This window comes from Hemicordylus capensis, chromosome 2 (genome assembly GCF_027244095.1).
Source record: "Hemicordylus capensis ecotype Gifberg chromosome 2, rHemCap1.1.pri, whole genome shotgun sequence".
Classification (NCBI taxonomy): domain Eukaryota; kingdom Metazoa; phylum Chordata; class Lepidosauria; order Squamata; family Cordylidae; genus Hemicordylus; species Hemicordylus capensis.
Window position 1 is genome coordinate 346616847 of NC_069658.1, and position 25093 is coordinate 346641939.

Below are 25093 nucleotides of genomic sequence, written 5' to 3' on the forward strand. Positions count from 1 at the left end.
GGATAAAAGTATAGGTAGGTGGATCCTGGTGCTGCACATGAGCAGCCTAACCCAGGTTGGGCTGCCCAAGTCTGGGTTAGGCTGCTTGTGATAATAGGCTTCCTATTCCTATAGAGATTCCTATTCCTATAGAGATTTCTAACCAGGAGCATTGATTTACATCGCACATATATTATGAATTGTTGAAGGGAACGGTCTGAAGAAAGTTATACCTAAACGATCGTTACTGTTCCAGTTCAACTTCTATCCCTGATTATGTACACTGTGACTTTGTAAATGTAGATTGCTGACCCAATCTTATTGATATTACACTGATGTTGTGAATACATTCTTTGTGGACCCTGACACATACCTCTAGACTTTATGTTGCTAGACTTCTGCATCTATACACTTCGGCTGTCTTGGATTCAATTTCAGCTTTAATTCCAGCATGGACTGCCTGAGACTATGATACAGTGAGACCAATTCTTCCTCAATGGATTTTAGTTTTATTGAACCTCCCCCTATTTTTTCTTGAGATCAGCATCAATTTTGGGTGTATTATGTTCTTTATAGTATGTTTATTATGTAATAGTATTATTTGAGAGAACTGGAATAAGAACTCGTGTTGGAAATTGTTCAGTCATTGCAGTTTAATGTCAATATATTGCAACATAATTTTTGAATCTATGTATATTATTTCATCAGCTGTATAAGATTTATAGAAAGGTTTTCAGCAGGATTCTACAGTGATGTTAGGAGATTAACAATACACATCTTTTCATATTGGTTCTACCTTCATTCATATATATATATATATATATATATATATATATATATATATATATATTTATATATATATATAATCAGTTTAGTTCCAATTGAGATTGGTCCTTTTTGATCACAGTTTTTTTTGGTAGTTTCATATTGGTTCATGATCCCCGTCTTCTCTGATTGTGTTTTTTGTTTGGGTTGTGGCCTAGTCTGGGTTAGGCTGCTTGTGATAATAGGCTTTCTGGCTTCCGATAGAAGCAAGTCTGAGTGAGGCATAGACAAGCACTTGTTGCCAGGAGGGAAGCTGGCCTCTGGATCAAACAACTGTACCATGCAAATCCTGAACCAGTGCAACAGGCACCTAGGAAAAGGTGATGCACCCACCCTGAATTCCATGCATTTTTAATGAAGCCAGAGTTCCCAACACAGCAAAAAGTCTTTAAAAGATAAAATGGTAGCCCCGAGGAGCAGGGAGAGCACACTTCAACATGCAAATCAAGGTCAAGTTCCCAATCAGTAAAATAGATTCAGCACAATTGAGTCCTTTTGTTCTGTGCTTCATCTGAACACTATCACACCCACACCTTTCCCAATATCCTGTGCTGGAACCTTCCCCTCTTTTATTTGTATTTCTAAGTTTTCTTGTATTTGGAACTTTTCAGAGTGCCAAACCCAATAAAAAGCCTCTGCTCTTGAATTTCAGTTGCTAAAATCTTCATCATGGGAATTTGGTGGCACACACTGCCTGGCTAAGGACCCAGTTCTGTGCTCAATCCAATTCCCCTAAGTTGAGCTACTGAACTGCTGAGTCCTTGAATTGGAACACTGGATCATGGGGTCCAGAACTGCTGAACTGAGTTGAAATCACTATCCTTGAGTGTTCCTTGTGTGGGCCTATTGTGGGAAGACCTGCACAGGTCTACCATGGACATTCTTGGAGCTAAACGTATAGATTCTACTCTGTGTGGGCCTGCTATGGTCTAATTCCTGTCCTGACCACCTGAGAGGACCCTGACTTCAGATCAAAATCCTTGAGCCACTGAGGCTGGGCCATTCTCTACATAGGATTGTCAAAGGCTGGCTAACTCCAGTGCCTGACTATCTGGGAAACCCAGTGCTCCTCTTTGCTATCTGGCCATGCAGAGTGGAATTTAGCACCCTGTCATGCCTCCTTGCCTGCTACTTTGGCAAAACTTCTGCAGCAGAATCTGTACAACCACATTGCACCAAGGTTGCCAATGACCCCATTTTGCATTGTGCCTCCACATTTTACAAATAAACTTTATCTATTGCTTTCAAAAGCCTTGCCTCTGTCTAGACTGCAGTACATGTTATTTATGCTTGCAAATTCTTTCAAGCTGGTCAAAAACATGGTAGTGTACACACATGTAAGCAAGTGTGGCAACAGTGTCTTATCAGTATAGTTGGGATTTTTTAAAAAAATTATATTTCATTTTATATTAGGTTTATTTATAGCCTGCTCTCACCTTTTGTAATAGAACAAGCTTATATTCCAGCTGCATGTTCCTATTATATACTTATGCATTATATTATATTCCTAGGCATGCTTACTCAGAAGTCAGACTCAGTTCAGGCAGGCTAATAAAGAAGTTACAACTCTGACAAGGTACCAAACACTTCCTTCTCTACTGAATAATCACATCAATTTCTATGTAACCAGAATCAAGGACAAGACATGCCAGAAAGAGTACAGGCAGACTTAAGTCATAGTACTTTTCTTTAGAAATTAAGCAAAATTCCAGATGCATCGATTTAGTGCAGTCACCATATCAGGATGAGAATTAGTATCTAATCCCATCTCATCAGTCACCTAGCAAGAATCTAGGCATGCAATTCAACAGGACTGGGAAACAGAGGTGAGGAACTGATTGCAGCATCATCACAGCTGAGAAACAGAAACAAACAACAAATGTACATGCTCCATACACAGATTCCTCCTGTTGTGGAGGCATCAGCAGTACCAGAAAGTTCTCTTGACCTGGATTCGGCAAACCAAATTGTCCCACATTTTTTCCCTATGTAAGGGACATTTTTGCTTGAAAAGCAGCCTACAAAGAAAATGGGCAAAAAAACCCAGTGAAATGAATTAACCTACTTGCTAAGGTGGATTAAATTTACCTATTAAACCAATTAAGAGTTTTCTGGATTATTAAATTCTAGCAGCCTTTAATGTTTCCCTTGATTCAAATGATAATCTTTCAGCTGGAAAAAGGAAGAAATGCATTAGAAGTTGTACAACATTTGCAGAGTTTATTAACTGAACAATTCTTTCTGCACAGTAATCTAAGATGTCTGGACTTGCTAAATAGAATAAGCATTTTTGTAATGACACTAAATTACCTGCTCTATTTTTTGAAAAACGCTTAGGTGAAACATTACAATTATTCCTTGCTCTAAATGGTACAGACTGCCTCTTTTGCTGCTCATTGTATTTAGCAAGTCTGTCAAACTACATGGTGGAATTAGACTCTGTATATAAACCTGCTGTGGCTTTAAGTGGGATTTTATTAATCAGTTTGGATTTCTGTCACTATTCCTAACTAATTTATAATTCTCTAAGGCATACCCATGGCTAATCCCGTGTGGCAGCTCTCATGAGAGTTTGCGAGCAGAAGCACCGTGGTGACTGGGCAGTGGGGATTCCATATGCAGATAGGGAGGAGGAGTCTGTTGCACCATGGTAATTGGGCAGTGGGGATTCCATATGCAGATAGGGAGGAGGAGTCTGTTGCACCATGGTGATTGAGCAGTGGGGATTCCATATGCAGATAGGGAGGAGGAGCCTGTGATGGTTAAGGTCAGTTGGAATACAACTGTCACTGGTTGGAAGATGTTCTTGATTGCAGAGGTGAGAAAAAGATAGATAGATAGATAGATAGATAGATAGATAGATAGATAGAGGGCAGTGGTCTGCAAAGAGAGGGGTCGGAGGGAGGAAAGAGCCCCTTCAGGAGAAGGAGGCTGCTAATATGTGAATTAGATGAGGAAACAAGATGAGCAAGAACTGTTAACTCAGGAAGGGAGAGAGAGAGGGGGAAAAAAGAAGAGGGGGAAGAGAGAAAGGAGGACAGGCGAGGGATGGGCCCGAGCCTGTCAGCAACCTGAGGAGAATGAGCGGACATGGCGGTGACGACAGCAAAGAAGGGCCCGGTCAACCACTGATGCTGCTGTGTCTGTGGGGAGGAGCAGGGCTCGAGTGAAGGTGGGGAGGTCTCTGGGGATAGGGGGTTGCAGCTTGGCCGATAGGTGCTACAACTCTGCAGCCGCAACCAAGATAGGTGAGAGGGAAGGAGTAAAGGGATGAAGCAGTGACCAAGAGGCATGAGAGGGATGGAAGCAATGGGATGGAGGAGCAGGAGCAGGGCTCAAGTGAGGGTGGAGAGATCTCTGGGGTGAGGAGGGCTGTGGCAGGGGGTGAGGGGAGCAATCAAGTACTAGCGTGCAGATGCTCTGTGTGGGTTAAGCTAGCTGTATTTATTATGGAAGTAAATGAACCTTTGTCCTACTTTCAAGTCTGAAATATCCTCCGACTCTTCCAGATGGAGGATTTTTGTTGTTGTTTTCTTGTGTGCTTTTCTGAATGTAACTGCACAAAGAAGAGAAACAAGCTTCCACATACAGAAATGCTCACACGTTTCCTTTGTACTTATGTCACTATTTCTGACCATGCTAGAGGGCAGAATGTTTCCAACTGGTCTTCGCCTCTCCACCAAGTCTGTCTTTTTTACAAGTTAAAATTTGTTGTTGTGCATTTCTGGTTTATTTAACTTCCACAGTCTTCTGCTGAGACTTCCAGGGATCTTAGAATAGAAGATATAAAAGAAATAATGTTTGATGTAGGTTTAACTATCTCCTGCTATCTAGACATGATTGCTGATTGTTAATTAATCACTTCCTGAAATTTTGCCTGATCCTTCCTTTTAATGAATTCGCAGCAATCCTGGGAGTAAGCCCCAGAACACAGTGGATTTACTTCAGAATAAACATGGAGCTTAAGGCCACACAGAAGCACTCTTACCCCTGGACTTCCGAGCCGAAGTCCAGGGCCTCCACACACCCTGTGGACCTCCAAATCCTCCTTAGTCTGTCCTTGGTGGCACTGTCCCACCAGTGTGTCGGATGGCTGAGTGTGACCTCTGTTTTAGAGACAGAGAGGGGAGTGGGGATAAGAAATATGTGGGATGGGAATATGTTAAGTTGCGTGTTGAAATGTTTCTGCTAATGCATATTTGCATGCGTATACCTGTTTTATATTCTTACATTCTTGTGAGTTCTTTTGCTGTTTGTGCCCTCAAGAATCCAAATGTTAAATATATTGCATGGGTCACTCTGTGTGTGTGTGTGTGTGTGTGTGTGTGTGTGTGTGTGTGTGTGGTGGGGTGGAGCTCCAAAGTCCAAAGGCCTTTAGGTCCAGGCTCCAAAATTACCTAGGTGCACCTCTGAGGCCAAAATTTCCATCTTGCAATGACTAGATGTGAAGTGGTGAGGGTGCATTTATATGCAGAAGTGGGGGGACATGTCCTTGGAAGCCAACCCCTGTGTGTCATCACCTATGCAGAAAACCACTGCCCCTCAGAGTTACACTACGGTTCATCCACACCATTGCTCATTGCGCAAGTTGTTCCATAAGGATTTTCACATCAGAATACATGCTGTATGAAAAGAAAAGGGAGTAGCACCCAATGACCACGGGATGCACTCGACATTGTGTAGATGCCCTGAAAAATCCCCCGCAACCATCAGTGGTCAGGATGGAATGAACCACCATAGAGTGTGTCAGCATGGTATAGTGATTTGAATATTTGACTAGGACTGGGGAGACCCAAGTTCAAATCCCTGTTCCGCCATGAAACTCACGGAGTGACTCTGGATTAGTTACTTATCTCTCAGCCTAACTTACTCCACAGAGTTGTTGTGAGGATAAACATAACCATGTACACCACTGTGGGAAGAGCAGGATACAAATGTGAATAAATAAATAGGAAGGAAGGAAGGAAGGAAGGAAGGGCCCTCCAGTGTTAGCTGAAGTTAGAAATTACTCTATGGTTCATGTTAAGAAAACAGAACTGCAGATCAAGAGTGGGTTTAGCAGAAAGGGAGGCCTTATGTATTAGGGATGAGCGGATTTCCCTGCAGCCTGGCTTCCTGCTCCTCCTTTCCTTTATATTCCACTCCTCATACATTCTGGTTTAATTTTAGAAATTGTTCTAGTTTAATTCTGGAATTAAACTTTGAACAATTTGCTGCAGTGTTCAGTTGCTTTTGGTTATTTGCATCTTTCCCTTTCTACATTACTATAATATTATTATATTTATAAGCAGTCTTGATGTGATTGTGTACGTGAGGTTGCATTTCTGTAAACCTGTATGTGGCACAATTTTTGTGTGTGACATTTTCTGAGGTGTGCATGTGTTCTTGCACACTGATAAAACACCTCGCAAGAAAAGCTTCACAACTGTGCATACAGTCAAATTCAGTTATTTTTTGTAGTGCTTTATCAGTGTACACAAGTACATCTGTGGATCAATAACAAAGCATAAAAAGAATGTTGATGCAAACACATCAAGATAACTTTTTGCAGTGTTTTATCAAGTTCAGTCTGATTGCACATATGGCTGCATGTTTGCAATGGTAATTTAGAGGAGAAAAGACATGGGTCAACTGAAAGAACTGAACCCTATAGCAAACTACATATGCATGATGTTTTGCACAAAATTCAGAAATGAAATGTGGAACAATGCAAGATTGCTAATGTATCAGTTCTAGTTTGGAAACAAAATCAGATAATTCAGGACTTCAAATTCTGGGGTGGGGTGGGAAATTGGATGCAGAGAATTTTGAAAGCATCCGGCTATTTAGGAATGTATGAGGCTACATATCTTTAACCCTGGTATATGTATGTGGGGCTGAGAACTGAAATATGATCTGGAAACAAGAGAACTGTGAAGTCCCCAGAACATATTTACAAGCACACTACTTCATGAGTTCATTTGAAAAGATATCCCATACCCTAGCTTTCTCAAAGGCTGTTTTCACAGACAGGAATCATAAAGGTATGCAGGGACTCACAGAAGACAACTAATTCTTTCTAAATCAGCGTTGTACCCTGGGGTTTCTCAAAAGCTTTTCCAGGGTTCATCAGTGAGAAGATTCTGATGACAGAAATGCTTCCTTGAAAGACAGCTTGCTCACCAGGATACATTTTTTTCATGCAATACAGCTGTAGGGGATTATTGGGCACATTTCAGACTATGTTCTGTTTGCTAGGGGAATGGCAAGACTTAACAGGCCTGAGCTAGTGCCCCATGTGGACTATGTGGGTACTCCAGAACATGCCCAGAATCCTCTGCAATGGGATAAGATTTCATGGTATGTATTCAAAGGTTCCTCAGCAGATGAATAGACAGAGAAAGGAATTTCTGATAGCAGAAAATCTGAAAACTGTGATTGAGAACCCTTTCATATTCTGGTTTGGGAAGCCTGTCTCAGTTTATACCTGGGCCGGTACTGATTATACACGCATGATCAGAAAGGGGATGCACCAAGAGTACACCTGTTATGATGCCATCTATGGATACTGCATGTATAGAGCGGCCATTTGAATGAACAGCCCCCTGCCAAAAGATACAAAGATGCTCAGGGAGGTGTCAGGACATCTGTGGAAGAGTTTGTGATGGGTGCACTCTTGGTACGTCTCTATTCTAACCGTGCGCGCAGCCCCTTGTGTATCTTCGAAATGAACACTTATCTCAAATTTCTGCAGCAACAAGGACAGGCAAAAAACGGATGATCCATTTGTCTTTAAAAAGTACCTCTAAAACGTCATCCTGCCCCCCCCCCCCCGGGTGATGTAGGAGAAGGATGAAAAACAAGACTGTATGTAAAACATGATGAAATTATTCTGGAAATGGACATGAGTGTACAACATTATGGAAGAAAGAGGCAACAATAGAGCCTTCTGATTTCAAGATGCCTAATTTATATTCTTCACCAGAGATCTTTTTGAAGCATGTGTTCATTCTCTCTCTCTCTTTTCCTCCCCTCCCCACTTGTTTTCATAAGTGATCTCCATAAAGCACTTTTACTACCTATGTGTTTTTTTTAACCCAAGCCTAAAACAACCCTACAGATTCTATAGGATTGTAAAGCTTCATTGATTGCAATGGACGTATGAGGAGCAAAAACTAACAAATGTAGGTGTTCTACTACTGGGGCCCCTTGCCCAGATATGTATCTATCAATGTAGACCTGATGGCACAATTAGAAATCCATGACGCCTATGTGTTTCCAATACAGAGTTCATATTCTTGCAAGGCTTGAGTAAAAACAGCCTTAGCATTGTTGTGCTGATGCAGCAACTGGCACACCACTTTCTTAAGTGTCAGCATATCTTAGTTTAATTACAAGAAAAACGACTCATTCAGAATAAGTCAACCACTGCAAACAAAATAGGGTAAGCATTTACAGAGAACTCAGAAAAACCCAACATTTTAAATGAACTTCTATTATCATTAATTAATTCAAGTTGACGGCTTCCTGTTCTGTAATTATGTTCCATCATGGTCTGTCAATACAATTTTCTGTCACTTGTCACTTTAAAACAAATATAATGGGTTTTGAATTCCATGGACTGTCAACTGTCAACTGATTGTCACCAGATATTAGAATGCATTATTTAGGAAAGAAAGGCGTCCAGATAGTAAAATATAGTTATCAAGTTTGAAGATAGCAAATGGAAGGTGCTGTTGGTCCATCACTATAAAGAACTGGTGAACACATTAAACAGTGGCTCAGTATGACTGCCTTCTGGCTATGTAAGCTATGTTTCTACACCAACCCTACGTAGTGGAACTATGAGACCTCGTTTTTATAATGAAGTATTGTAGGGGTGTGTGAACCTGCTCAAAACTGAGCCAGTTTGAACTTGAACCGGTTCACTTCAAAAGCTCAACCTCCAGTCCGGTTCGTTCTGAGGTAGAGCTGAACTGCTTGGGCTGATTCGGGCCTGGTGGGGGCTTCTGTAAGTGAGGCTGGTGGTAAACTGGAATACTCACAGTTGATGGTACTGGAGGGGGTGGTAGTGGCTGCTGCAGCTGCAGGGGATGGGGGGGGGGGAGCTGCGGCATCTCCCCCTACCCCACCAGCCTTCTTCTGAGTCTCTCTGGCCAGCCCATCTTGGGCCTCTGCATGTGCGTGGAGGCCTTTTAAAAAAAAAACCACAAACTCAGCACATCTGCACAACCATGCAAATTGTGTGGTCATGCAAATGGCCCAAGCATGGAGATTTTTTAAAGGCCTCCACACACATGTAGAGGCCTGAGACAGGTCGAAATGGGCCCAAGCCAGGCAAAAGCCAGCTGGGGAGACTCAGGGGGAGGCTGGCAGGGGTAGGGGGAGCCGTTGCAGCCCCCCCACAGATGCCGCAGACGCTCCAGTGCCACGGGCGCCAACTGTGAGGACTCCCATTTACAATCAGCTACACTTAAATAACTCCCCGCTACCCTCAAACCGGGCCTGAAATGGCTCAAATTTTAGCTGAGCCAGGCTTCGGTCTGGAGGGGGGCAAAATGGAACCCGTCCAGTCCGAATCTGGTTCAGATTCACTCCGAACTAGAAAAACCAGTTTTGTGCACATCCCTAAAGTGGTGTTGGTGAGGAGAGTGTTGTCAGGGGTCCAAATTAGATGGCAGTGTTTACAGACTGCTTAGCTCCATGTTTCCTACACTCAAGAACAGGGCTGCACAATTTGGCCCTCCAACTGTTTTTGGACTACAGCTCCCATCATCCCCAGCCACAGTGACCAATACTCAGGTATGATAGGAGTTGTAGTCCAACATCTGCAGGAGGGCCAAAGTTGTTCAGTCCCGGTCTAGACTGAGGAACCAGCTGGCAAACAGATATATCACAGCCTGGAAGCCTAATCTCCTTTACGATTAGTTTCCCCATCAGTATATAAAATATATAGTATGGAAATAACAAGATTTATTTAATCAATCACAGAGCAGGAGCCAAAGAACAAGGTTAACAACAATACAGGTGCACTGAATGTAAATTCAGTTTTATCAACAATGAATACTTAACTCCCCCTTATATTCCAATCCCAGGGAATATCAAACAACCTCATTATCTCAGTTATGATGCTAGTCTCTTTTCCCCCAGCTGGTGCATAGTTCTGAATGTTTTCAGCCCTTCTCTGTGAAATGGCAGAAAGCATAAGCTGTTGCCAGGCTCCAGGCTAGATATAAGCAGGCCTCAGATCTGACAACAGGATCCTGACCTGAATTCAGAGAGATTGAAAAGCCCTGGAATCTTGGGCTGAATACAGGTGTGCTCTCCCGTTCTGTCATTTCCCCCCCACTAGAAACACACACTCTCTCTCGGTCCAAGCTTCCTCTCCCACCCCTCAATCCACAACTCTGACTTTTCTCCTCACAGTTTCAGCTCTCCTCCTTTCTCCTCCGTTTCTTATGGCTCTCTCTCCTAGGACAAAATGGATTCTACAAAACCAGCACAGGACTACCTTTACAGGGTTACAGACAACAGAACAGAACCCACACGGGAGACCCACAGAAGTTAATATAAGCTTTGGTGGGCATGTTACACTCACCATCACCTGGTTCTATTCTGGGTAATTCCAAAGGTCTATATAATAGCTAATGGGCACCTCAATGACACACACAGGACAGGAAAAGTCTTTGGCCACCTTTCTCCTTTTGTTCTTCCCTCTCTTCTTAGTGGTTAATTTTCTCTGCTCCTCTCCCTTTAGAGGTCCTTTTCAGAGATTACGCAGTCATATCTGTGGCATTATACTGATGTGGTATGTAACCTTGCCTCTGTCCTGCCACAAGTCTGCTGGTGCCCCAGCATTCCTAACCATGGGGAGAATCTCTCCCTGAGAACAGCATTCAGCTTCTCAGACAAATGCCATATGCATGGGGGATGTTGGTTCTGTTCTGTGCCAGCGTGGTGGTGGTCATGGTGGCATTGTATGTCCGCTCTGCATGGTTACAATAATGCTCAAATAAGGCTTGAGGAATAATGCTCAAACATGGGCATAGGCAGCTTGCCTGTGGCTGGAGGATGAACTCCTGCCAGCAGCTCCCTTGCCCCTTTTGATTTTTGATCATGTGTACCCCAAGCCATGCCCCCTGCATCTGACAGACTCTGCTGTCAGCCCCTGCAGAGTTTCCCCAGTCAGCAGTTCATTGAATCACTGACTGGGAGCTCCTTTCCCTGCCTCTGCACACAGGCAGGGATAGGAGATCCCAGTCAATGGAAACTCAGTCAAGGGGAAACTCTGCCGGGGCTGACTCTCCCTGTCTCCATCTAATGTCAGATGCAGGGGGCACAGCTACTGCCTGGGAGAGGGTCCATTCAGCCCCTCTCCCATTCTCCCCAGTCAGCTTTTCATTGAAATGTTGACTGGCTGGGCTTCCCCCCCAGTCTTGCCAGTATTTCAATGAAACACTGTCTGGGGAGTAGAGGGGTGTGCCTCATGCTCCTGGCCGGCAAGCATTTTGTTCACTGGCTGGGTGCAGGAGGGGGCAAGGGGGTGTTCTGGCCGAGGGCAAGGAGGTGCTTTGGTAGTCCCCCAGACCCTGGCGGCCAAGGGACAGTCATCCCTCCTTGCTCCATTGTCCCCATGCCCCTAGGAATGTGCACGGATGGGTTGGTGCACTCCTGGGAAGTGGGGAGGGGTTACCTGTAAGGAACAGAGAGGGTGCCCTACCCCCACCAGTGCTGTTTCCAAAAATGCTGGTGTGGGGCTGCTGCGTACCTCCTTGCAGCTGGTGCATGCACGCACCAGCCACTAGGGGTGTGCAATTCGGGTTTTCGGGTGATTCGGCTCGGACCCGAACCGAATCACCCCTGTTCTGTTTTGTGCCCAAATCTGGGTCACCCGAATCACCCTTGATTCGGTTCGGATTCAGATTTAATCCGAATCTGAATCCGAATCGATTCGGGGGGGTAAAAAGGGGCCCAGGGGCAAAATTTTGGGGTGGGGTGGTAGTGCCCAATGGGTAGAGTCTACCACCCCAATTTCAGGGGGATTGGGAAAAATCCTGATTTTTGGTGAATTTTTAAAGTTTTAGTGACTTTGGGGCATTTCAGGGGTATAGCATGGGATCTGGACAAAAGGAGTGGGGTGGGGTGGTAGTGCCTAATGGGTGCAGGCTACCACCCCAATTTCAGGGGGATTGGGCAAAGGGCTGATTTTTGGCAAATTTCTGAAAATTTCATGTCTTTGGGGCAGATTGGGGCATATTGGGGCAGAAAGTGGGGCCTGGGGCAGAATAGTGGGGTGGGGTGGTAGTGCCTAATGGGTGGAGGCTACCACCCCAATTTCAGGGGGTTTGGACAAAGGGGTGATTTTTTGAGAATTTTTGAAGTTTGGGTGTCTTTGGGGCAGATTGGGGGCAGAAAGTGGATCTGCCCCAAAATAGTGGGGTGGGGTGGTAGTGCCTAATGGGTGGAGGCTACCACCCCAATTTCAGGGGGATTGGGCAGAGGGCTGATTTTTTGAGAATTTTTGAAGTTTGGGTGTCTTTGGGGCAGATTGGGGGCAGAAAGTGGATCTGCCCCAAAGGAGTGGGGTGGGCTGGTAGATAGTGTCTAATGGGTGGAGGCAACTACCCATCCCCAATTTAAGAGTGATTGGGCAGGGGGTGAATTTTGGTGAATTTATTTGTATGAGGTTTGTCTTCATAAGGTGAAGTGTGCTAAATTGATTACTTCCTCATATTATTCATAGTAAAGGAAAGTGTGAAAAAGTGAAAGTGGGGTCATGAGAGTTGTTGTCATTTAAATACCAGCTAAGGGGAATTTGGATCATGACTGTAGTGTGTGGGGCGGGGCGGTTAGCTCTTTCCCCCTGCATCATTCCAATCTAGAATTCCCCCTTTCCCTACAGCTGCTATTTGCCCCAGGAGGAAAAGTGCTATTCTATTCTGTTATGAAGATTCTACGGAATTTCTCATGAGATCTTACATCTACTGGATTGGACATGAACTGCATGTCTATTTTTGCCATTTCCCCCCCTATCCTTTGCTCAGCATAAAGGCTGTGGGTAATTTTAAAATGCAGATAAGTAGTTCGAGAAGATTATGCTTTGTAGTTCTAACCACTACTTTATTTAAATCACCATCTAAACTTCTTTATGTATGTGGCTTTGAAATGCTGATTAGCACACCATTGTTTTGGGAGTTTTGAACATCTGTTCAAGCAATTTCATTCTTAGCTTGCAGTGGAATTACTAGTAGCCCAAAAGCTGATTTTTAAAACATAAACATAAAACTGTTTTTCTTGTGGTGAGTTGCTGCTTCCCCCCTCAAACCCCTCATAGGAGCAACTCTGGGATGACTCTGTCTCAGTATTGTCTAACTAACCAGCACCAACTCTCCAAAGTTTCAAGCAGGACCCTTTCCCAGTCCTACCTGGAGATGCCAGGGATCGAACCTGGTACCTTCTGAATGCAACAGATGCTCTACCAATGAGCTATAAAACCACCCCCAAATAATAAATCAATAATAAAAGGTTAATAAAAGTACTTCTAAATGAACATAGGGATGTGGTCCTAATAAACAATCTGTCTCTCATTCTGTTCTGTATTCTAATTTCTTACTCACCTTTATCAGATGAGCTCTTTTCCCTTTCTCATTTTTAAAATGTCTAACTTAAAATGACTAACTTAAAATCTCATTAATTTCAATGGGACTTCTCATTTATTTCAACGGTATTTTAGTAATGACGAACTTAATCTGGATCTGACCCATTATGTTTTAAAATCCTTATCTCTTTGCCTTTTTTCTCTGTAACAGCCTCTCTGCTTCTCATCCCCAAGATCTGAGTGAACTGTCCATTTCTTGAATTCCTTTTCCGGGAGATGCAATAAACTCAACACCTCAAGTTGTTTTAAGCTGTGGCTTGATCTGATTACTGGAAATGTGATCTGATGAAGTGTTAGGCACTGTACTTGAAAAGACCATCTGTCCACTGCTCACAATAAGTAAAAAATAAAATCTAAAAGCAATGGCTGAGAAATGCAAAGAGATTTGTAGAGACACAAAATAAGCACAGGCCTGTGCAGCTTTAGTAGCATCTGTGAATTCCTTGATGTTTCAGGAAATCCTTGACTGTTCCTGCAGCTTAAAGCTTTCTGGCTGCTTTAAGCAGCAAACAGCAATGCTAGGACTCAATATTGATCCCCAGATGGTGTGCAAAATGAGCATAACTGGCACACTGATAAGGAGGAGGAATTTAGCAGGAAAAGCAAATGGTGGGAGCTAGGCTTGCCAGGTCCAGACGGTGGAAAAAGTCGATATCTGTCACCAAAAAAGTGGAAATCAAGGACGCTTTTCACCAAAAAGGTTTCCACTTTACATACAATTTGTATATGTTTATTGGTATTATATATGCATATTTTGATTAAAAATGGATAATTCTAATTTGAGTATTTATTCTCAAATTTGAGAATAAATACAGTTCGCTACTGTGAAGCTGATGACCAAGTGAGCTGTATGTCTGCTCAGTCTGTCTAGGTACAGAGTGTTAACCGTGCTTGTTAACCAGCTTGTTAACCGCAAATTCATCTTCTAGTTAGGATTACCACACACCCAGTCCTCTGTCCTCCTCTCCCATGGGTCACCCAGCCTGCTTGTCCCAGCCAGGCCAGCAGCTTAACCTCTTGGCTCAAGGCAGGGCAGACAGCTAGTGACCAACACAGCCTCTTGGTATGCTGGCACAGCAATGCATGCATGATCTCCCACTCACTTGTTCTCTACAACTACAAACATTTATATACTGCTTTTCAGTGTAAGGTTTCACAGTAGTTTTCAGGAAAAAAAGATACTCCCCTGTCCCCGAAGGGCTCACAATCTAAAAAGAAAGGCAAGGTAACATCAGCATCATCCATTAAAGGGATGTTGTGCTGGGGTTGGATAGGGCCATTTGCTCTCCCTATGATTATACTGGCGTATTCGTGCTAGTATAGTCAAGTTGAGGAGTGCTTTACGTTCCGCCATTATAAGCCCTGAACACTCTATTGCTTATAAAGTCAAAGGTATCCACCCCAATCCCTCTGAAATCGTGCACACAGCAACTAGGGGACTAGAGACAACCCCCCACCCCCCAATATTTGATGCAAAATGGCTGAGATACAGCAGTTTAAGTTTTAAATTCCTACAATGAGGTTTCAAAGTTTGGGTGACCTTTTTTCACCACAGATAATGTATATTTTTAATTATTTGATGTCTTCTTAGCATTCCTCCAAAATTCAGGTCCATAAGGGACTAGTGCCTTTTGCTGGTTTGAAAAACATCAATCTAGTGATTTTTGAGCAAGCACAGCTTGAAGTACCCATAATAATAAGGAAAATAGCTAAGACAAAGTTAGCTAAGAGAATAACTGAGTCTGCTCACTGAGAATCCTGAAGCCAAAGTTGAGAGGGGAAAGTCCTGGCAATTTCTAGCAAGTGACTGGTTCTGAACATAGGTGCCTGATGGTCTATGAGCACTCAGGCACATGCATAGTTAAACAATCATCCCCCACCCCTCTCTTTCCTTTCATGGACATTTGAAAGATGCCCTTTCATGGGCATCCTTCTGCCCACTTTCTCTCACTCCCACCAAAGGGAAAGCAGAGGCTCACAGCAAAGCTTGATTCCACAGGAGCTTTCTTCTGAGCAAACACACATAGGAATCAAGACCAGCAGAGATCCTAGGCAAGAATTTGGGTTCTCCTCCCTGCCACCTTCTTCCCAGCCTCTCAGCAAAACATAGAAGAGGGGAACCCCATTTATTCTCTGGGGCTTACTTCTGAGTGAAAATGTATAATATTGGGACCAAGGATCCCATGCTAGGAAGTTTCAAAGGAGGAACCTCAAGGAAATCCTAAAAACCATTCCCACCTAGCACCAAGAAACCATCATTCTGTTATAGACTGTGCTTGAACATGGAGGTTCTACATCAGAGCTGAACTGGAAGCTTAACTTGGCCATAGTTAAGAAATGAAATCTCCATATTCGCAGGTGATTTGGCTCTCATGTAGATTCTCAATGTTCAAGGGCAGTCTACACCACAATAACAGTTTGTTGGTACTGGGTGGGACATTTTGACAACTGAATCTGCAATTCTATGTACACACCTAGAAGGAAGTAAACTCCATTAAAGTAAGTAGGGTTTGCTGCCATATAATGAGAGAACAGTTAAACAATCTCTGGAAAATGGTATTGGGGGATGGGAGAGTAGTGGAAATGTCCTTTAAAAATGTGAGTGGAAAATAATGTAAAAATCCTGTGAGGTAAACCCATCAGCACCCCACCCAGCACACAGATTGTTCTCAAAAAATCTGACATTAGCCAAAGCATCCCACAGGGCATTAGTATATTTAAAACAAAAATGACAATAGTCCATCCTCTCCTACTTTGTAGAGAATACAGCAAGAAAGAAATAGTGACTGACATAATGAGGAACATTACTCAAAGGTATTCTACTGAAATTAAAAGAACATGTTAAGGAATTCCTAATGTCCATTTAATTTCAATGAGTCTATTTTGAGTAAGTCATTATCCTATCAGTCATTATCTTTTGCCTTGGTCTTTCAGGACGGAAAGCAGGTCTTGTGGTAGCAAACATGACTTGTCCCCCTTGCTAAGCAGGATAAGAACATAAGAACAGCCCTGCTGGATCAGGCCAAAGAGAGCCCAGCATTCTGTTTCACACAGTGGCCCACCAGATGCTGCTGGAAGCCACAGGCAGGAGTTGAGGGCATTCCCTCTCTCCTGCTGCTACTCCCCTGCAACTGGTACTCAGAGGCATCCTGCCTTTGAGGCTAACAACCAGGATCCGCCCTGGTTGCATATGAATGGGAGACTAGAAGTGAGCACTGTAAGACTTTCCCCTCAGGGGATGGAGCCACTCTGGGAAGAGCAAAAGGTGCCAAGTTCCCTCCCTGGCATCTCCAAGATAGGGCTGAGAGAGATCTCTGCCTGCAACCTTGGAGAAGCCATTGCCACTCTGTGTAGACAATGCTGAGCAAGATGGACCAACGGTCTGACTTGGTATATGGCAGCTTCCTATGTTCCTATTTTGTAAATGTAAATAATATTTTTCAGTTGGACATTGGGCTGTGGAGGAATGCATCTAGGCAGACATTCAACAGGTGCAGTTGCCCTAATCACTTCCTAGAGATGCCCCTGATGAATTTCTGCCTGATGCATCTCTGATCAAGGCAAAGTGTGGCTGCATGGAGCCGCATTTCTAAAGCCATCATCATATACCCCACTGTACAAAGTCTTTACAGCTTATATGGTGCTGAAGTTAAGATGGGCACTTTAATATGCAATTTCCATTTTTTTTAGAGCATGAGTGAAAAATGTAAAGCATCTTAACTCTTATCTTCAACCCGTTTTTGGATTACTGAATAAATAGAAGTGATTCACCACTTTAAAGGGTGCCTTTTAACTCAGTTAGCAGAGGTAGCTGTTAACTGAGTAAAGTTAGTTAACTGCTAACCTCTCACTGCCACCGCCACCACCACATGAAGGAAGCAAGCTGCACCTGTTGGGCCTACCTATCTGTGCTCCTGCATCACATGGCTCTGCAAGCTGCCACTGAAGCAGAAAATCCACCTTAGGGGTGTGCATAAAACTAGTTTGCCTGGTTCGATCTGAGTCATGACCTGGCCACACAAATGGCCTGTGCGCAAGTGCTGCAGCCTCCCAAATGGCTGCCGCAAGTTTGGAGAGGAGAGGACTGGAATGGCCAGAAAACAGGCCCAAACAGCCCGTGGGAAACTGGGGGGGGGAGGCCGGCAGGGGGAGGGGAACTGCCGGAACCCCACCTCCCAACAGCCTTGGAGGCAGTAAGTCCGCCATTAAAAAAAACCAAACTGAACCTGCCCCGAGCCCACCCAGAAGGTTCGGCTCGACCTCAAGCTGAACTGGGCCAGGTCCAGCTCAAAGGGTGAGCCCTCGGACCGGGTCAGCTCAATGGCAAACCAGCTTGAGGTCGAGCCGGTTTGCACATTCCTACTCCACTCTGGCTCCCCACTGGATGGATGGTCAGTAGGGAAAGAGGAAGGAGACAAAGGAAGCGAAGCTGCTCATGAGAGCAAAGTGTTTGGAGCGAACAGAACTTCGGATACCACAACAAATTCAAAAAACATCATTTGGTCCCCAAAATAGTCACAAGTCCTCTATAAAAGTCCCTAAGTGGCAACCCTAGACTGCAGCCTATAAGATGAATCTGGCGGGCTAAGTGGGGTGTAGTTGTAAAACATGCTTAGGTTTGGGTTGTTAAGTCTGACCTTGTTGGCAGAGCTAAAGTTTATACCAAGGAATTCAGTCCAAGCCTTTTGTTCAGAACAGCACCACCTTTTCTGTTCTTGTTAACTTGTTCCTTTGTTCATTTCTCATTGACTTACAAAGGCCTTATGCTGCTGCTAAATACAGCAGAAATACAATACTGTGAAGCTAGAAGAAAGAGGTAACCAATCCTGACAGATGTCTGCCACTTGCTGATTTTGCTATCCTTGGACTACTTAAGGCTGGAGGACAAAAGAGGCAAACTGAAGAAAAAACACATGCCCTGGCAGATTCTGCTTCCTCAGGACCATGTGTGGGCACAAATGAAACCATATTCCTGCAAGATCTCTTCCTGGCTAATTTAGCTGTTGCTGGATAGCAAAGCATGATAGCAATTTCCAGCAAGACATCTGCCCTGCTGCATTTTATATCTTCAACATAACTTATCTACATAACTTACCTAACTTGACGGGATAACATAATTTGACAGTTTCTCAGTATACCACCAGATTTTGCAACACCTAACATTAAACTCCCTCTTTGCCACCTTAATTTTCATATTGTCTTGTTTCTTCACTTATATTACCCATTCTTAATCATTTTATGCCCGATTTCATCCCTTATCAAAGCTAACAAAACTGTACTCCTTTCAGACCTTCCAATTTATTATGTAAAAACAGATGACAAGACCTTGTAAAAACATTGTTTAAAACATTGTTAAAAGCATAGTAAACATTCCAGGGTCAAACACCAGCCTCAGTTTTGTTCCTCCATCTTCCTCCATTTACATGGGGTTTGAGTTTATCTATATATAGCTAAAGTTATATATATATAGAGAGGCCATGGTCAGTACACAAGACCAAATATCATAAGGGAATAACAATGCCTGTTAAGGTGGATGTATTGGAGGTAGAGCATTGCTTAGTACGAAGAAAGATTAGCGAGGCAATATATGTAGATAAACTCAAACCCAGTGTAAATGAAAGTGAAGGGTTAAAGGAGACTGTGAAGTATATTGTCTATTAAGGAGTTTGTAATGTAGGAACACAGACACACAGCTGTATGACCTTGGTTCCCTTTGTCTCTTGTCTTCTACCCCTCACCCTTTTACCTCATTTGTTGACTGAAATTACTGCCAGAGTGTGTGTAATTAAAGTTGTGAACCATATAAGCAGGTGATCCACAGAAGATGGAGGGACAACACTGAGGCTGGTGTGTGATGCCAGAATGTTTGTTTTTAACAACATTTTTATTTACAAGGTATTGTCATCTGTTTTTATGTAATACAATTGGAGGTCTTAAAGGAGTATTTTGGCATCACCTTAAATATGCGTATTGCATCTCCAGCTTATCAATTTATAACAAAACTGTGCCTGTTTTGCTATCCAAGGCACACTTACCATATGACCCAAGTCACTCAATGGGACTTAATTCTTCATTTCCCCCCTCTAAATATGTTTTTCCCCTTGTGTTGCCAATCCTGTGAATTAGGGCAAGTGCTTCAATAGTTCTTAGTCATCAGCATGCTCAGAAACCATAAATAGGGAAATTCAGAAAGGAGGCAAATTCTGGTGCTTTACTGGACTTGGATGCTGGTTTGAACTAAGCTATTAATAAATACATTGTTATGACAACACATTCATTATCATCTGAAGATCTGGATATGAAAAGAGGATATGCCCAGTAGCCAACTACTATTACAGATAACACAACCACAATTAACCTTTATTGCTTAGAGATGAAATTGAGAGTGTACATGGTATACTACCTGCCCTGGAGCATGATATAAGAAGAGTTCCACTAGAGAATTAAGACTTAGTGATAAATCTTCCCCCCCATCCATGTTTTCTCAACTGGGCTCAAACAAAATGAAAAACATCTCTCACTCCAAGCCATGGTATTTATATAGGTTAATCCAGTTGTAAAATGAAGTTATAAAGTGGTTACGAAGTGACAGTGTTTAAGCAAGGCCTCTCTCAAGGCAGCTGCAATGCAGCCACCTCAGTATTTAACACAGCAAATGGGGTGTGTAGAAAAACGTGTCAGTTCTTGATTATCTTAAGTGACATCCTTTCATTTGTTTCCTACGTGTGTGTTTTTAGCGGAATCGATAAAGGCAGCTGGAACAGATTTACATTTAGATATTGAAAAGATACAGCAGTGACACACAGCTACCAGGAAAATTCTAGTTACAATGCAAATAAAGGCAATAAAACTCACTTAACCATAGCACGATACATAATGAACAACTGGCAATAATTATCTTCCATAACATGCTTCTGGCCTGCTTCAGCACTTCTCCATTTCCTTTCTTGTCACTCATTTCAAAAAGTTCTGTCACTGAGTTTCTCAGCAAAATTACAAACACTTGGTAGTTTGTGTTTGAGACAAAATGTGAAGTCTATAAGTGCTGTTCTGTCTAAAACAGAAGTGTGAGCTTTATTATTTTTTCCAAGAAAATAAGCAGTGAGAAAGCAAACGTTGTGACTTCTGCTTAGCAGACCCTGACATATCTCACAGACCTTCACTCTGATAAGATTCAGCCAGAGAATGAAAGAATGCAGTGAAGGATGGTAGGTGTAATTAAAATTGTGTTGAATGGCTGATCCACTAGGCAGATTAATCCTATAAGCATAAAATTCCATCAAGTTTTTTTTTCTTTAGAAAGAAAAAGGGGGGATAGACAAACATTACACTCAGCAGTTCGTTTCCTTAGCACTTCTATACTGGTGTAAACCTAAGGAAGCTAAGCTTGAAATGAACTACACTTGTTCAACATTTTCTATGAGAATGGATGCTTAATTGCTGCCTTGAAGCTTTTGTGTAGAAGAAACTGAGGCATTAGCAGTTACATAAGTGGGAACAATGCATACAAGCCTCAACAAAAGTTAAGGAGGGACTCTGTATGCATGAGATGACCCTAAGCCCACAATATTCCAAACCTTTTACAGAATTTGGGAGGGGAATTGACAGTTTGTTTCTCTGATTCGGTATTTTAGTTATGCATTTGTACACACCAATATTCAACTAGCACATGATGTGTCATGGCAGAATAGATTTACAACTGGTCCAGGAACTGTGTCAACCAGGAAACACTTTAAGGTTGTGTACAGAGGTGTCTAGCTCAAGCTCTCTGGATGAGCACTCACTACTTTTTGTTCAAATGACTGGCTCCAGACACGTAGCTGCAATTGGGCAACAGCGTGTGAAGCACATGCAGAGTTGACAGGGAGGAGAAGGGAAGGGCTCTGAACTAGGGACATGCACAGAATTGGATTTGCATTCCATTCCAGGCTTGGAATGGAATGCTGCAAATCCCCGAAACATTCCATCGGAACAACCGAGAGAGCTGGTTGTACTGACAGAATGAGCTTGGAATGTTTCGAGTGTTCAGAGCGCCATTTTGGATGCCAGTTTTCCCCTTGGTTGGCTTGTTATCATACAAATCAAGTTGATTTGTATAATAAACCAAGCAAGAAACAAGGAAATCACAAGCCAATTGGAAGCCAGTGCCAAAGCCAGTCAGCAAGAGGAAAACTGGCATCCAAAATGGTGCTTGGAACATTTGAAACATTCTGACTCAGAATGGGGTTGTTCTGGTCCAAGCTCGAAACAGGCCCTTCATTTGAAGGGCATTCTGTTTTGAGTCAGAACGTTTCAAACTCGAAACGATCTGCACAGCCCTACTCTGAACAAACTGGAGAGAGAAAAGCAAAGAAACCTATCATCTCTCAGCTCGGCCTCCCCTCCCTCCCGCACCTCTCCTCAGTTGGTGTAGCAGCACTGCAAGAGAGATAGCAGAGAACAGCCAATTGGCTCTATGCTGCTATTTGCTTCCTGATTGTGCTCCCCCCATAATTATTGCCAGCAAAGTTCAAATCAGCAAGGAGTGGATTGCTGATTGGGCTAGAGAAATGTTTTTCCAACTAGCACCTAGCTAGCTGCTTGCACATGAGAGAGAAAAAATCGGCTGCTTTCCTCTGACTGACAGTGAACCCATTCACATGAGTGGGCAGGCAGCCAGGCAGGGGGGAAGGCAGGGTTCAAGCTACTTTCCTGCAGACAATCCCTCTGTATCGTTTAGATGTGTATCGTTTAGAGCTGCACGCCGACATGCGCTGCTGGGAGCAGCATGGAGCAACAGAGGCTGGGACTCATTTTCCCAGCCTCCATATATCCCAGAAGGCACTACGTAAAAAACATGGTGCCTTGGGGGATTCTCCTGGCAGCCGGGCACTCTAGGCACCAATCTCCTTGGCTATGTGGTGCCAAGGAGACAAGTGAGCCTGGCAGCCGGGTTAAGGGAGTGCTTGCTCTCTTAACCTCAGCTAAGAACCGGGCTTAGCAGAGGGGTTAGGCTGGGTGGGAGCACTGGGATCCGGGCGGATTCCAGCACTCCACACAAGCAGCCTAGCCTGCTCGCGAGAACAGCCTGCAAGTTGAACTTTGGAAGGTGAGGAGGACAGCTTTTGAGATTTGTCTATTGTTTGTTTGTTGGGCTGTGTGTGGAGTAGAGAGCTGATACTCTCCCTTTGCAAGAAGGCTTCCTTGGAGACATGATGATCTCTGAATCTGATAACTGATCATGGGAGAGTAGGGGGGAAAGGGGTCTGTGCAGGTTCCTCCCCAATTAAACAAGTGAAAATCATGATATATTTTCCATGAAAATGGAGAATGATATGCATGTCTTAATTTTTCAGTCAAGAATCTCCTTAGCAGAATGCTAAAGTTAAGTGGAATCTATTTTCACACACATCAGTGATTCCACTTGACTTTACCATGTCTGGCCACTGAGGAGCTTCTTTGCAAAAGGTATATGAAAGAATAAAGTGGGCAGGGATGTTTCCCAGGCAGTCTCTGCCACATCACCATTCACAAATAATTTACATTCCATATGAGAGGGGAAGGGATGGTGGGGGGATGGCTCAGGATGTAGAAAAAAACATGAATAGGACCAATATTTATATACCACTTCTCAACAGAAGTTCCTAAAGCAGTTTACATAGATATAAACAATCAAATAAACCAATAAATAAATAAAATGGCTCCCTGTCCCTAAAAGGCTCACAATCTTAAAAAATAAACATAAGACAAACACCAGCAACAGCCACTGGAAGGATGCTGTGCTGGGGATGGAAAGGGCCAGTTGCTCTCCCCCGTGTGGTGATTTTAAAGAGAATCACCATGTTAAAAAGGTGCTCAGTTAGCAGAACGAAGGGGAACCTCCCCCCCACATGTATGTATGTATATTACACACATTTGTTTTGTTGGACCACGACTGGGGAGACCCAAGTTCAAATCCCTACTCAGCCATGAAACTGGGTGTCTGGGTACTCTTTGCTTTTCCATTCTGGTTTTCAGCCTCTTTTTTTTTTTTAACATGAATGAACTGCAATTGAGGCGTCTTTGTCATTTTGTGTTCATTTTTTGGGTTGTTTTTTTAATCTCCCAAGTGCACCCTCTCTCTTTAAAAACCAAATAACCCCAAAACTGTATACCAATTACTTTCCAGCTCTGTTTTGCTTTACAAACCTGCAGTTATTCATTGCTGCAGAATGAAGTCCCATAAGTTTCTGCATGCAACATTATAGTTTTAGTAGTTTTTCTTTATTCAATTTTACATGCTTATCCCATTCTTCCTCCATTCTGCCCTATGGAGAAAAACCTTAAAGAAGTGTAAACTTCAAAAATCACTTAAAAATTAGCCCTTTGCCCAATTCCTTTGAAATAATTCTGGTAGCTTCCTTGCCCCCCTTGGGCACTACCACCCACCACACTCCACTCTAGGCCACCCCTTCCCGCCCGACGTGAAGCTATACATTTGCTGGAATCCTCATTATTCTCTATGGGGAATTCAAAAATACTTTAAAAATTCACAAATAATTGGAGAAGTGTAGGATTGCCTTGGGGTTTTGGGGTGGTAGGCATCCCTGAGTGCCTACCACCCACCCCACCTTTTTGCCCCTAGGTGCTCCACAATAGAGGATAATGGGTGGTTCGAGTCCCATTATACCCTATGAGAAAAATAATTAAAAATATTTCAAAAATTCATTAAAAAATCATAGGAGTGTCCAATTGCTTTGGGGTTTTGGTGGTAGTTGGCACCCATGGGTGCTCCACAATAGGGAATAATGGGCTGGTTTGAGTCCCATATATCCTATTAGAAAAATAATAATCCCTCCCAAAAAATTCATAAAAATCGTACGAGTGTCCGATTGCTTTGGGGGTTGGGTGCCAGATAACACCCCACCCACTTTTGGAGGTTTGAACCAGTTCAAATTAAAACTGAATGGGGGGGGGGATTTGAGCAAAACCAAAACTGAATCTCCCCCTCCCGGTTCGAACCTGGTTCCAATTTGAACAAAACGGAGCAAACCAGTTTTGTGCACATCCCTGTTTGGTATACATTCTAACTGGGCTTCTAGTATTGTGGTTTTAAGTAAACTCCATGCATTCTGGAGCGAAGTGATTCTCCCGATTTTCCCTTTCAGTTTTCTTTTCACCAAACCCCTCATTTTGGACAAGTTTCCTCTTCTGAAATTCAAATTTTCTGTGTTAGACTTCCTTGGCAGTTCTCTCCCCACGTGTATGCTGAATTTGATCACACTATGTTCACTGTTCCCTAAAGGGTCCATGACACTAACATTTACACACCACGTCCTGGGTGCTTCTCAGATTAAGTCCAAGGATGTCTTCTCTCTGGTTGTTTCCTTGACCAGTGTTCTTGGACACAGTCATTAGCGTATCTAGAAATTTAACCTCTTTGTCATTACCTGACTGTGAATTTACCCAGCCTATGTGCGAGTAATTGAAGTCACCCATTATTACTACCTTGCCTCTCCTTATCATCTCCCTGATTTCCTTCTGCAACTCCCAGTCACTGTCAGCGTTTTGATCTGGACAGTGATAGGACGTCCCCAGTAGCACATTTCCTTTCAGGCCTTGTATTGTCACCCATAGGGTTTCTGGGGAGGACTCCGGTCATCCTCGGTTTTCTAGCTTGTTAGATTATATCCC

General features: G+C 43.2%; 1 protein-coding gene and 1 long non-coding RNA gene across 6 annotated transcripts in view; one reads left to right on the plus strand and one right to left on the minus strand.

Moving 5' to 3' along the window:
- The window catches only part of SPOCK1 (SPARC (osteonectin), cwcv and kazal like domains proteoglycan 1), a 904393-nt gene that overhangs the window by 96430 nt on the left and 782870 nt on the right, over nt 1-25093 (minus strand). The gene's annotated exons all lie outside the window — the stretch shown is intronic.
- LOC128344098 (uncharacterized) lies at nt 6864-18704 on the plus strand. Its single transcript, XR_008315672.1, has 3 exons — nt 6864-7143; nt 13593-14141; nt 18200-18704. It is a non-coding gene; the product is annotated as an uncharacterized LOC128344098 (long non-coding RNA).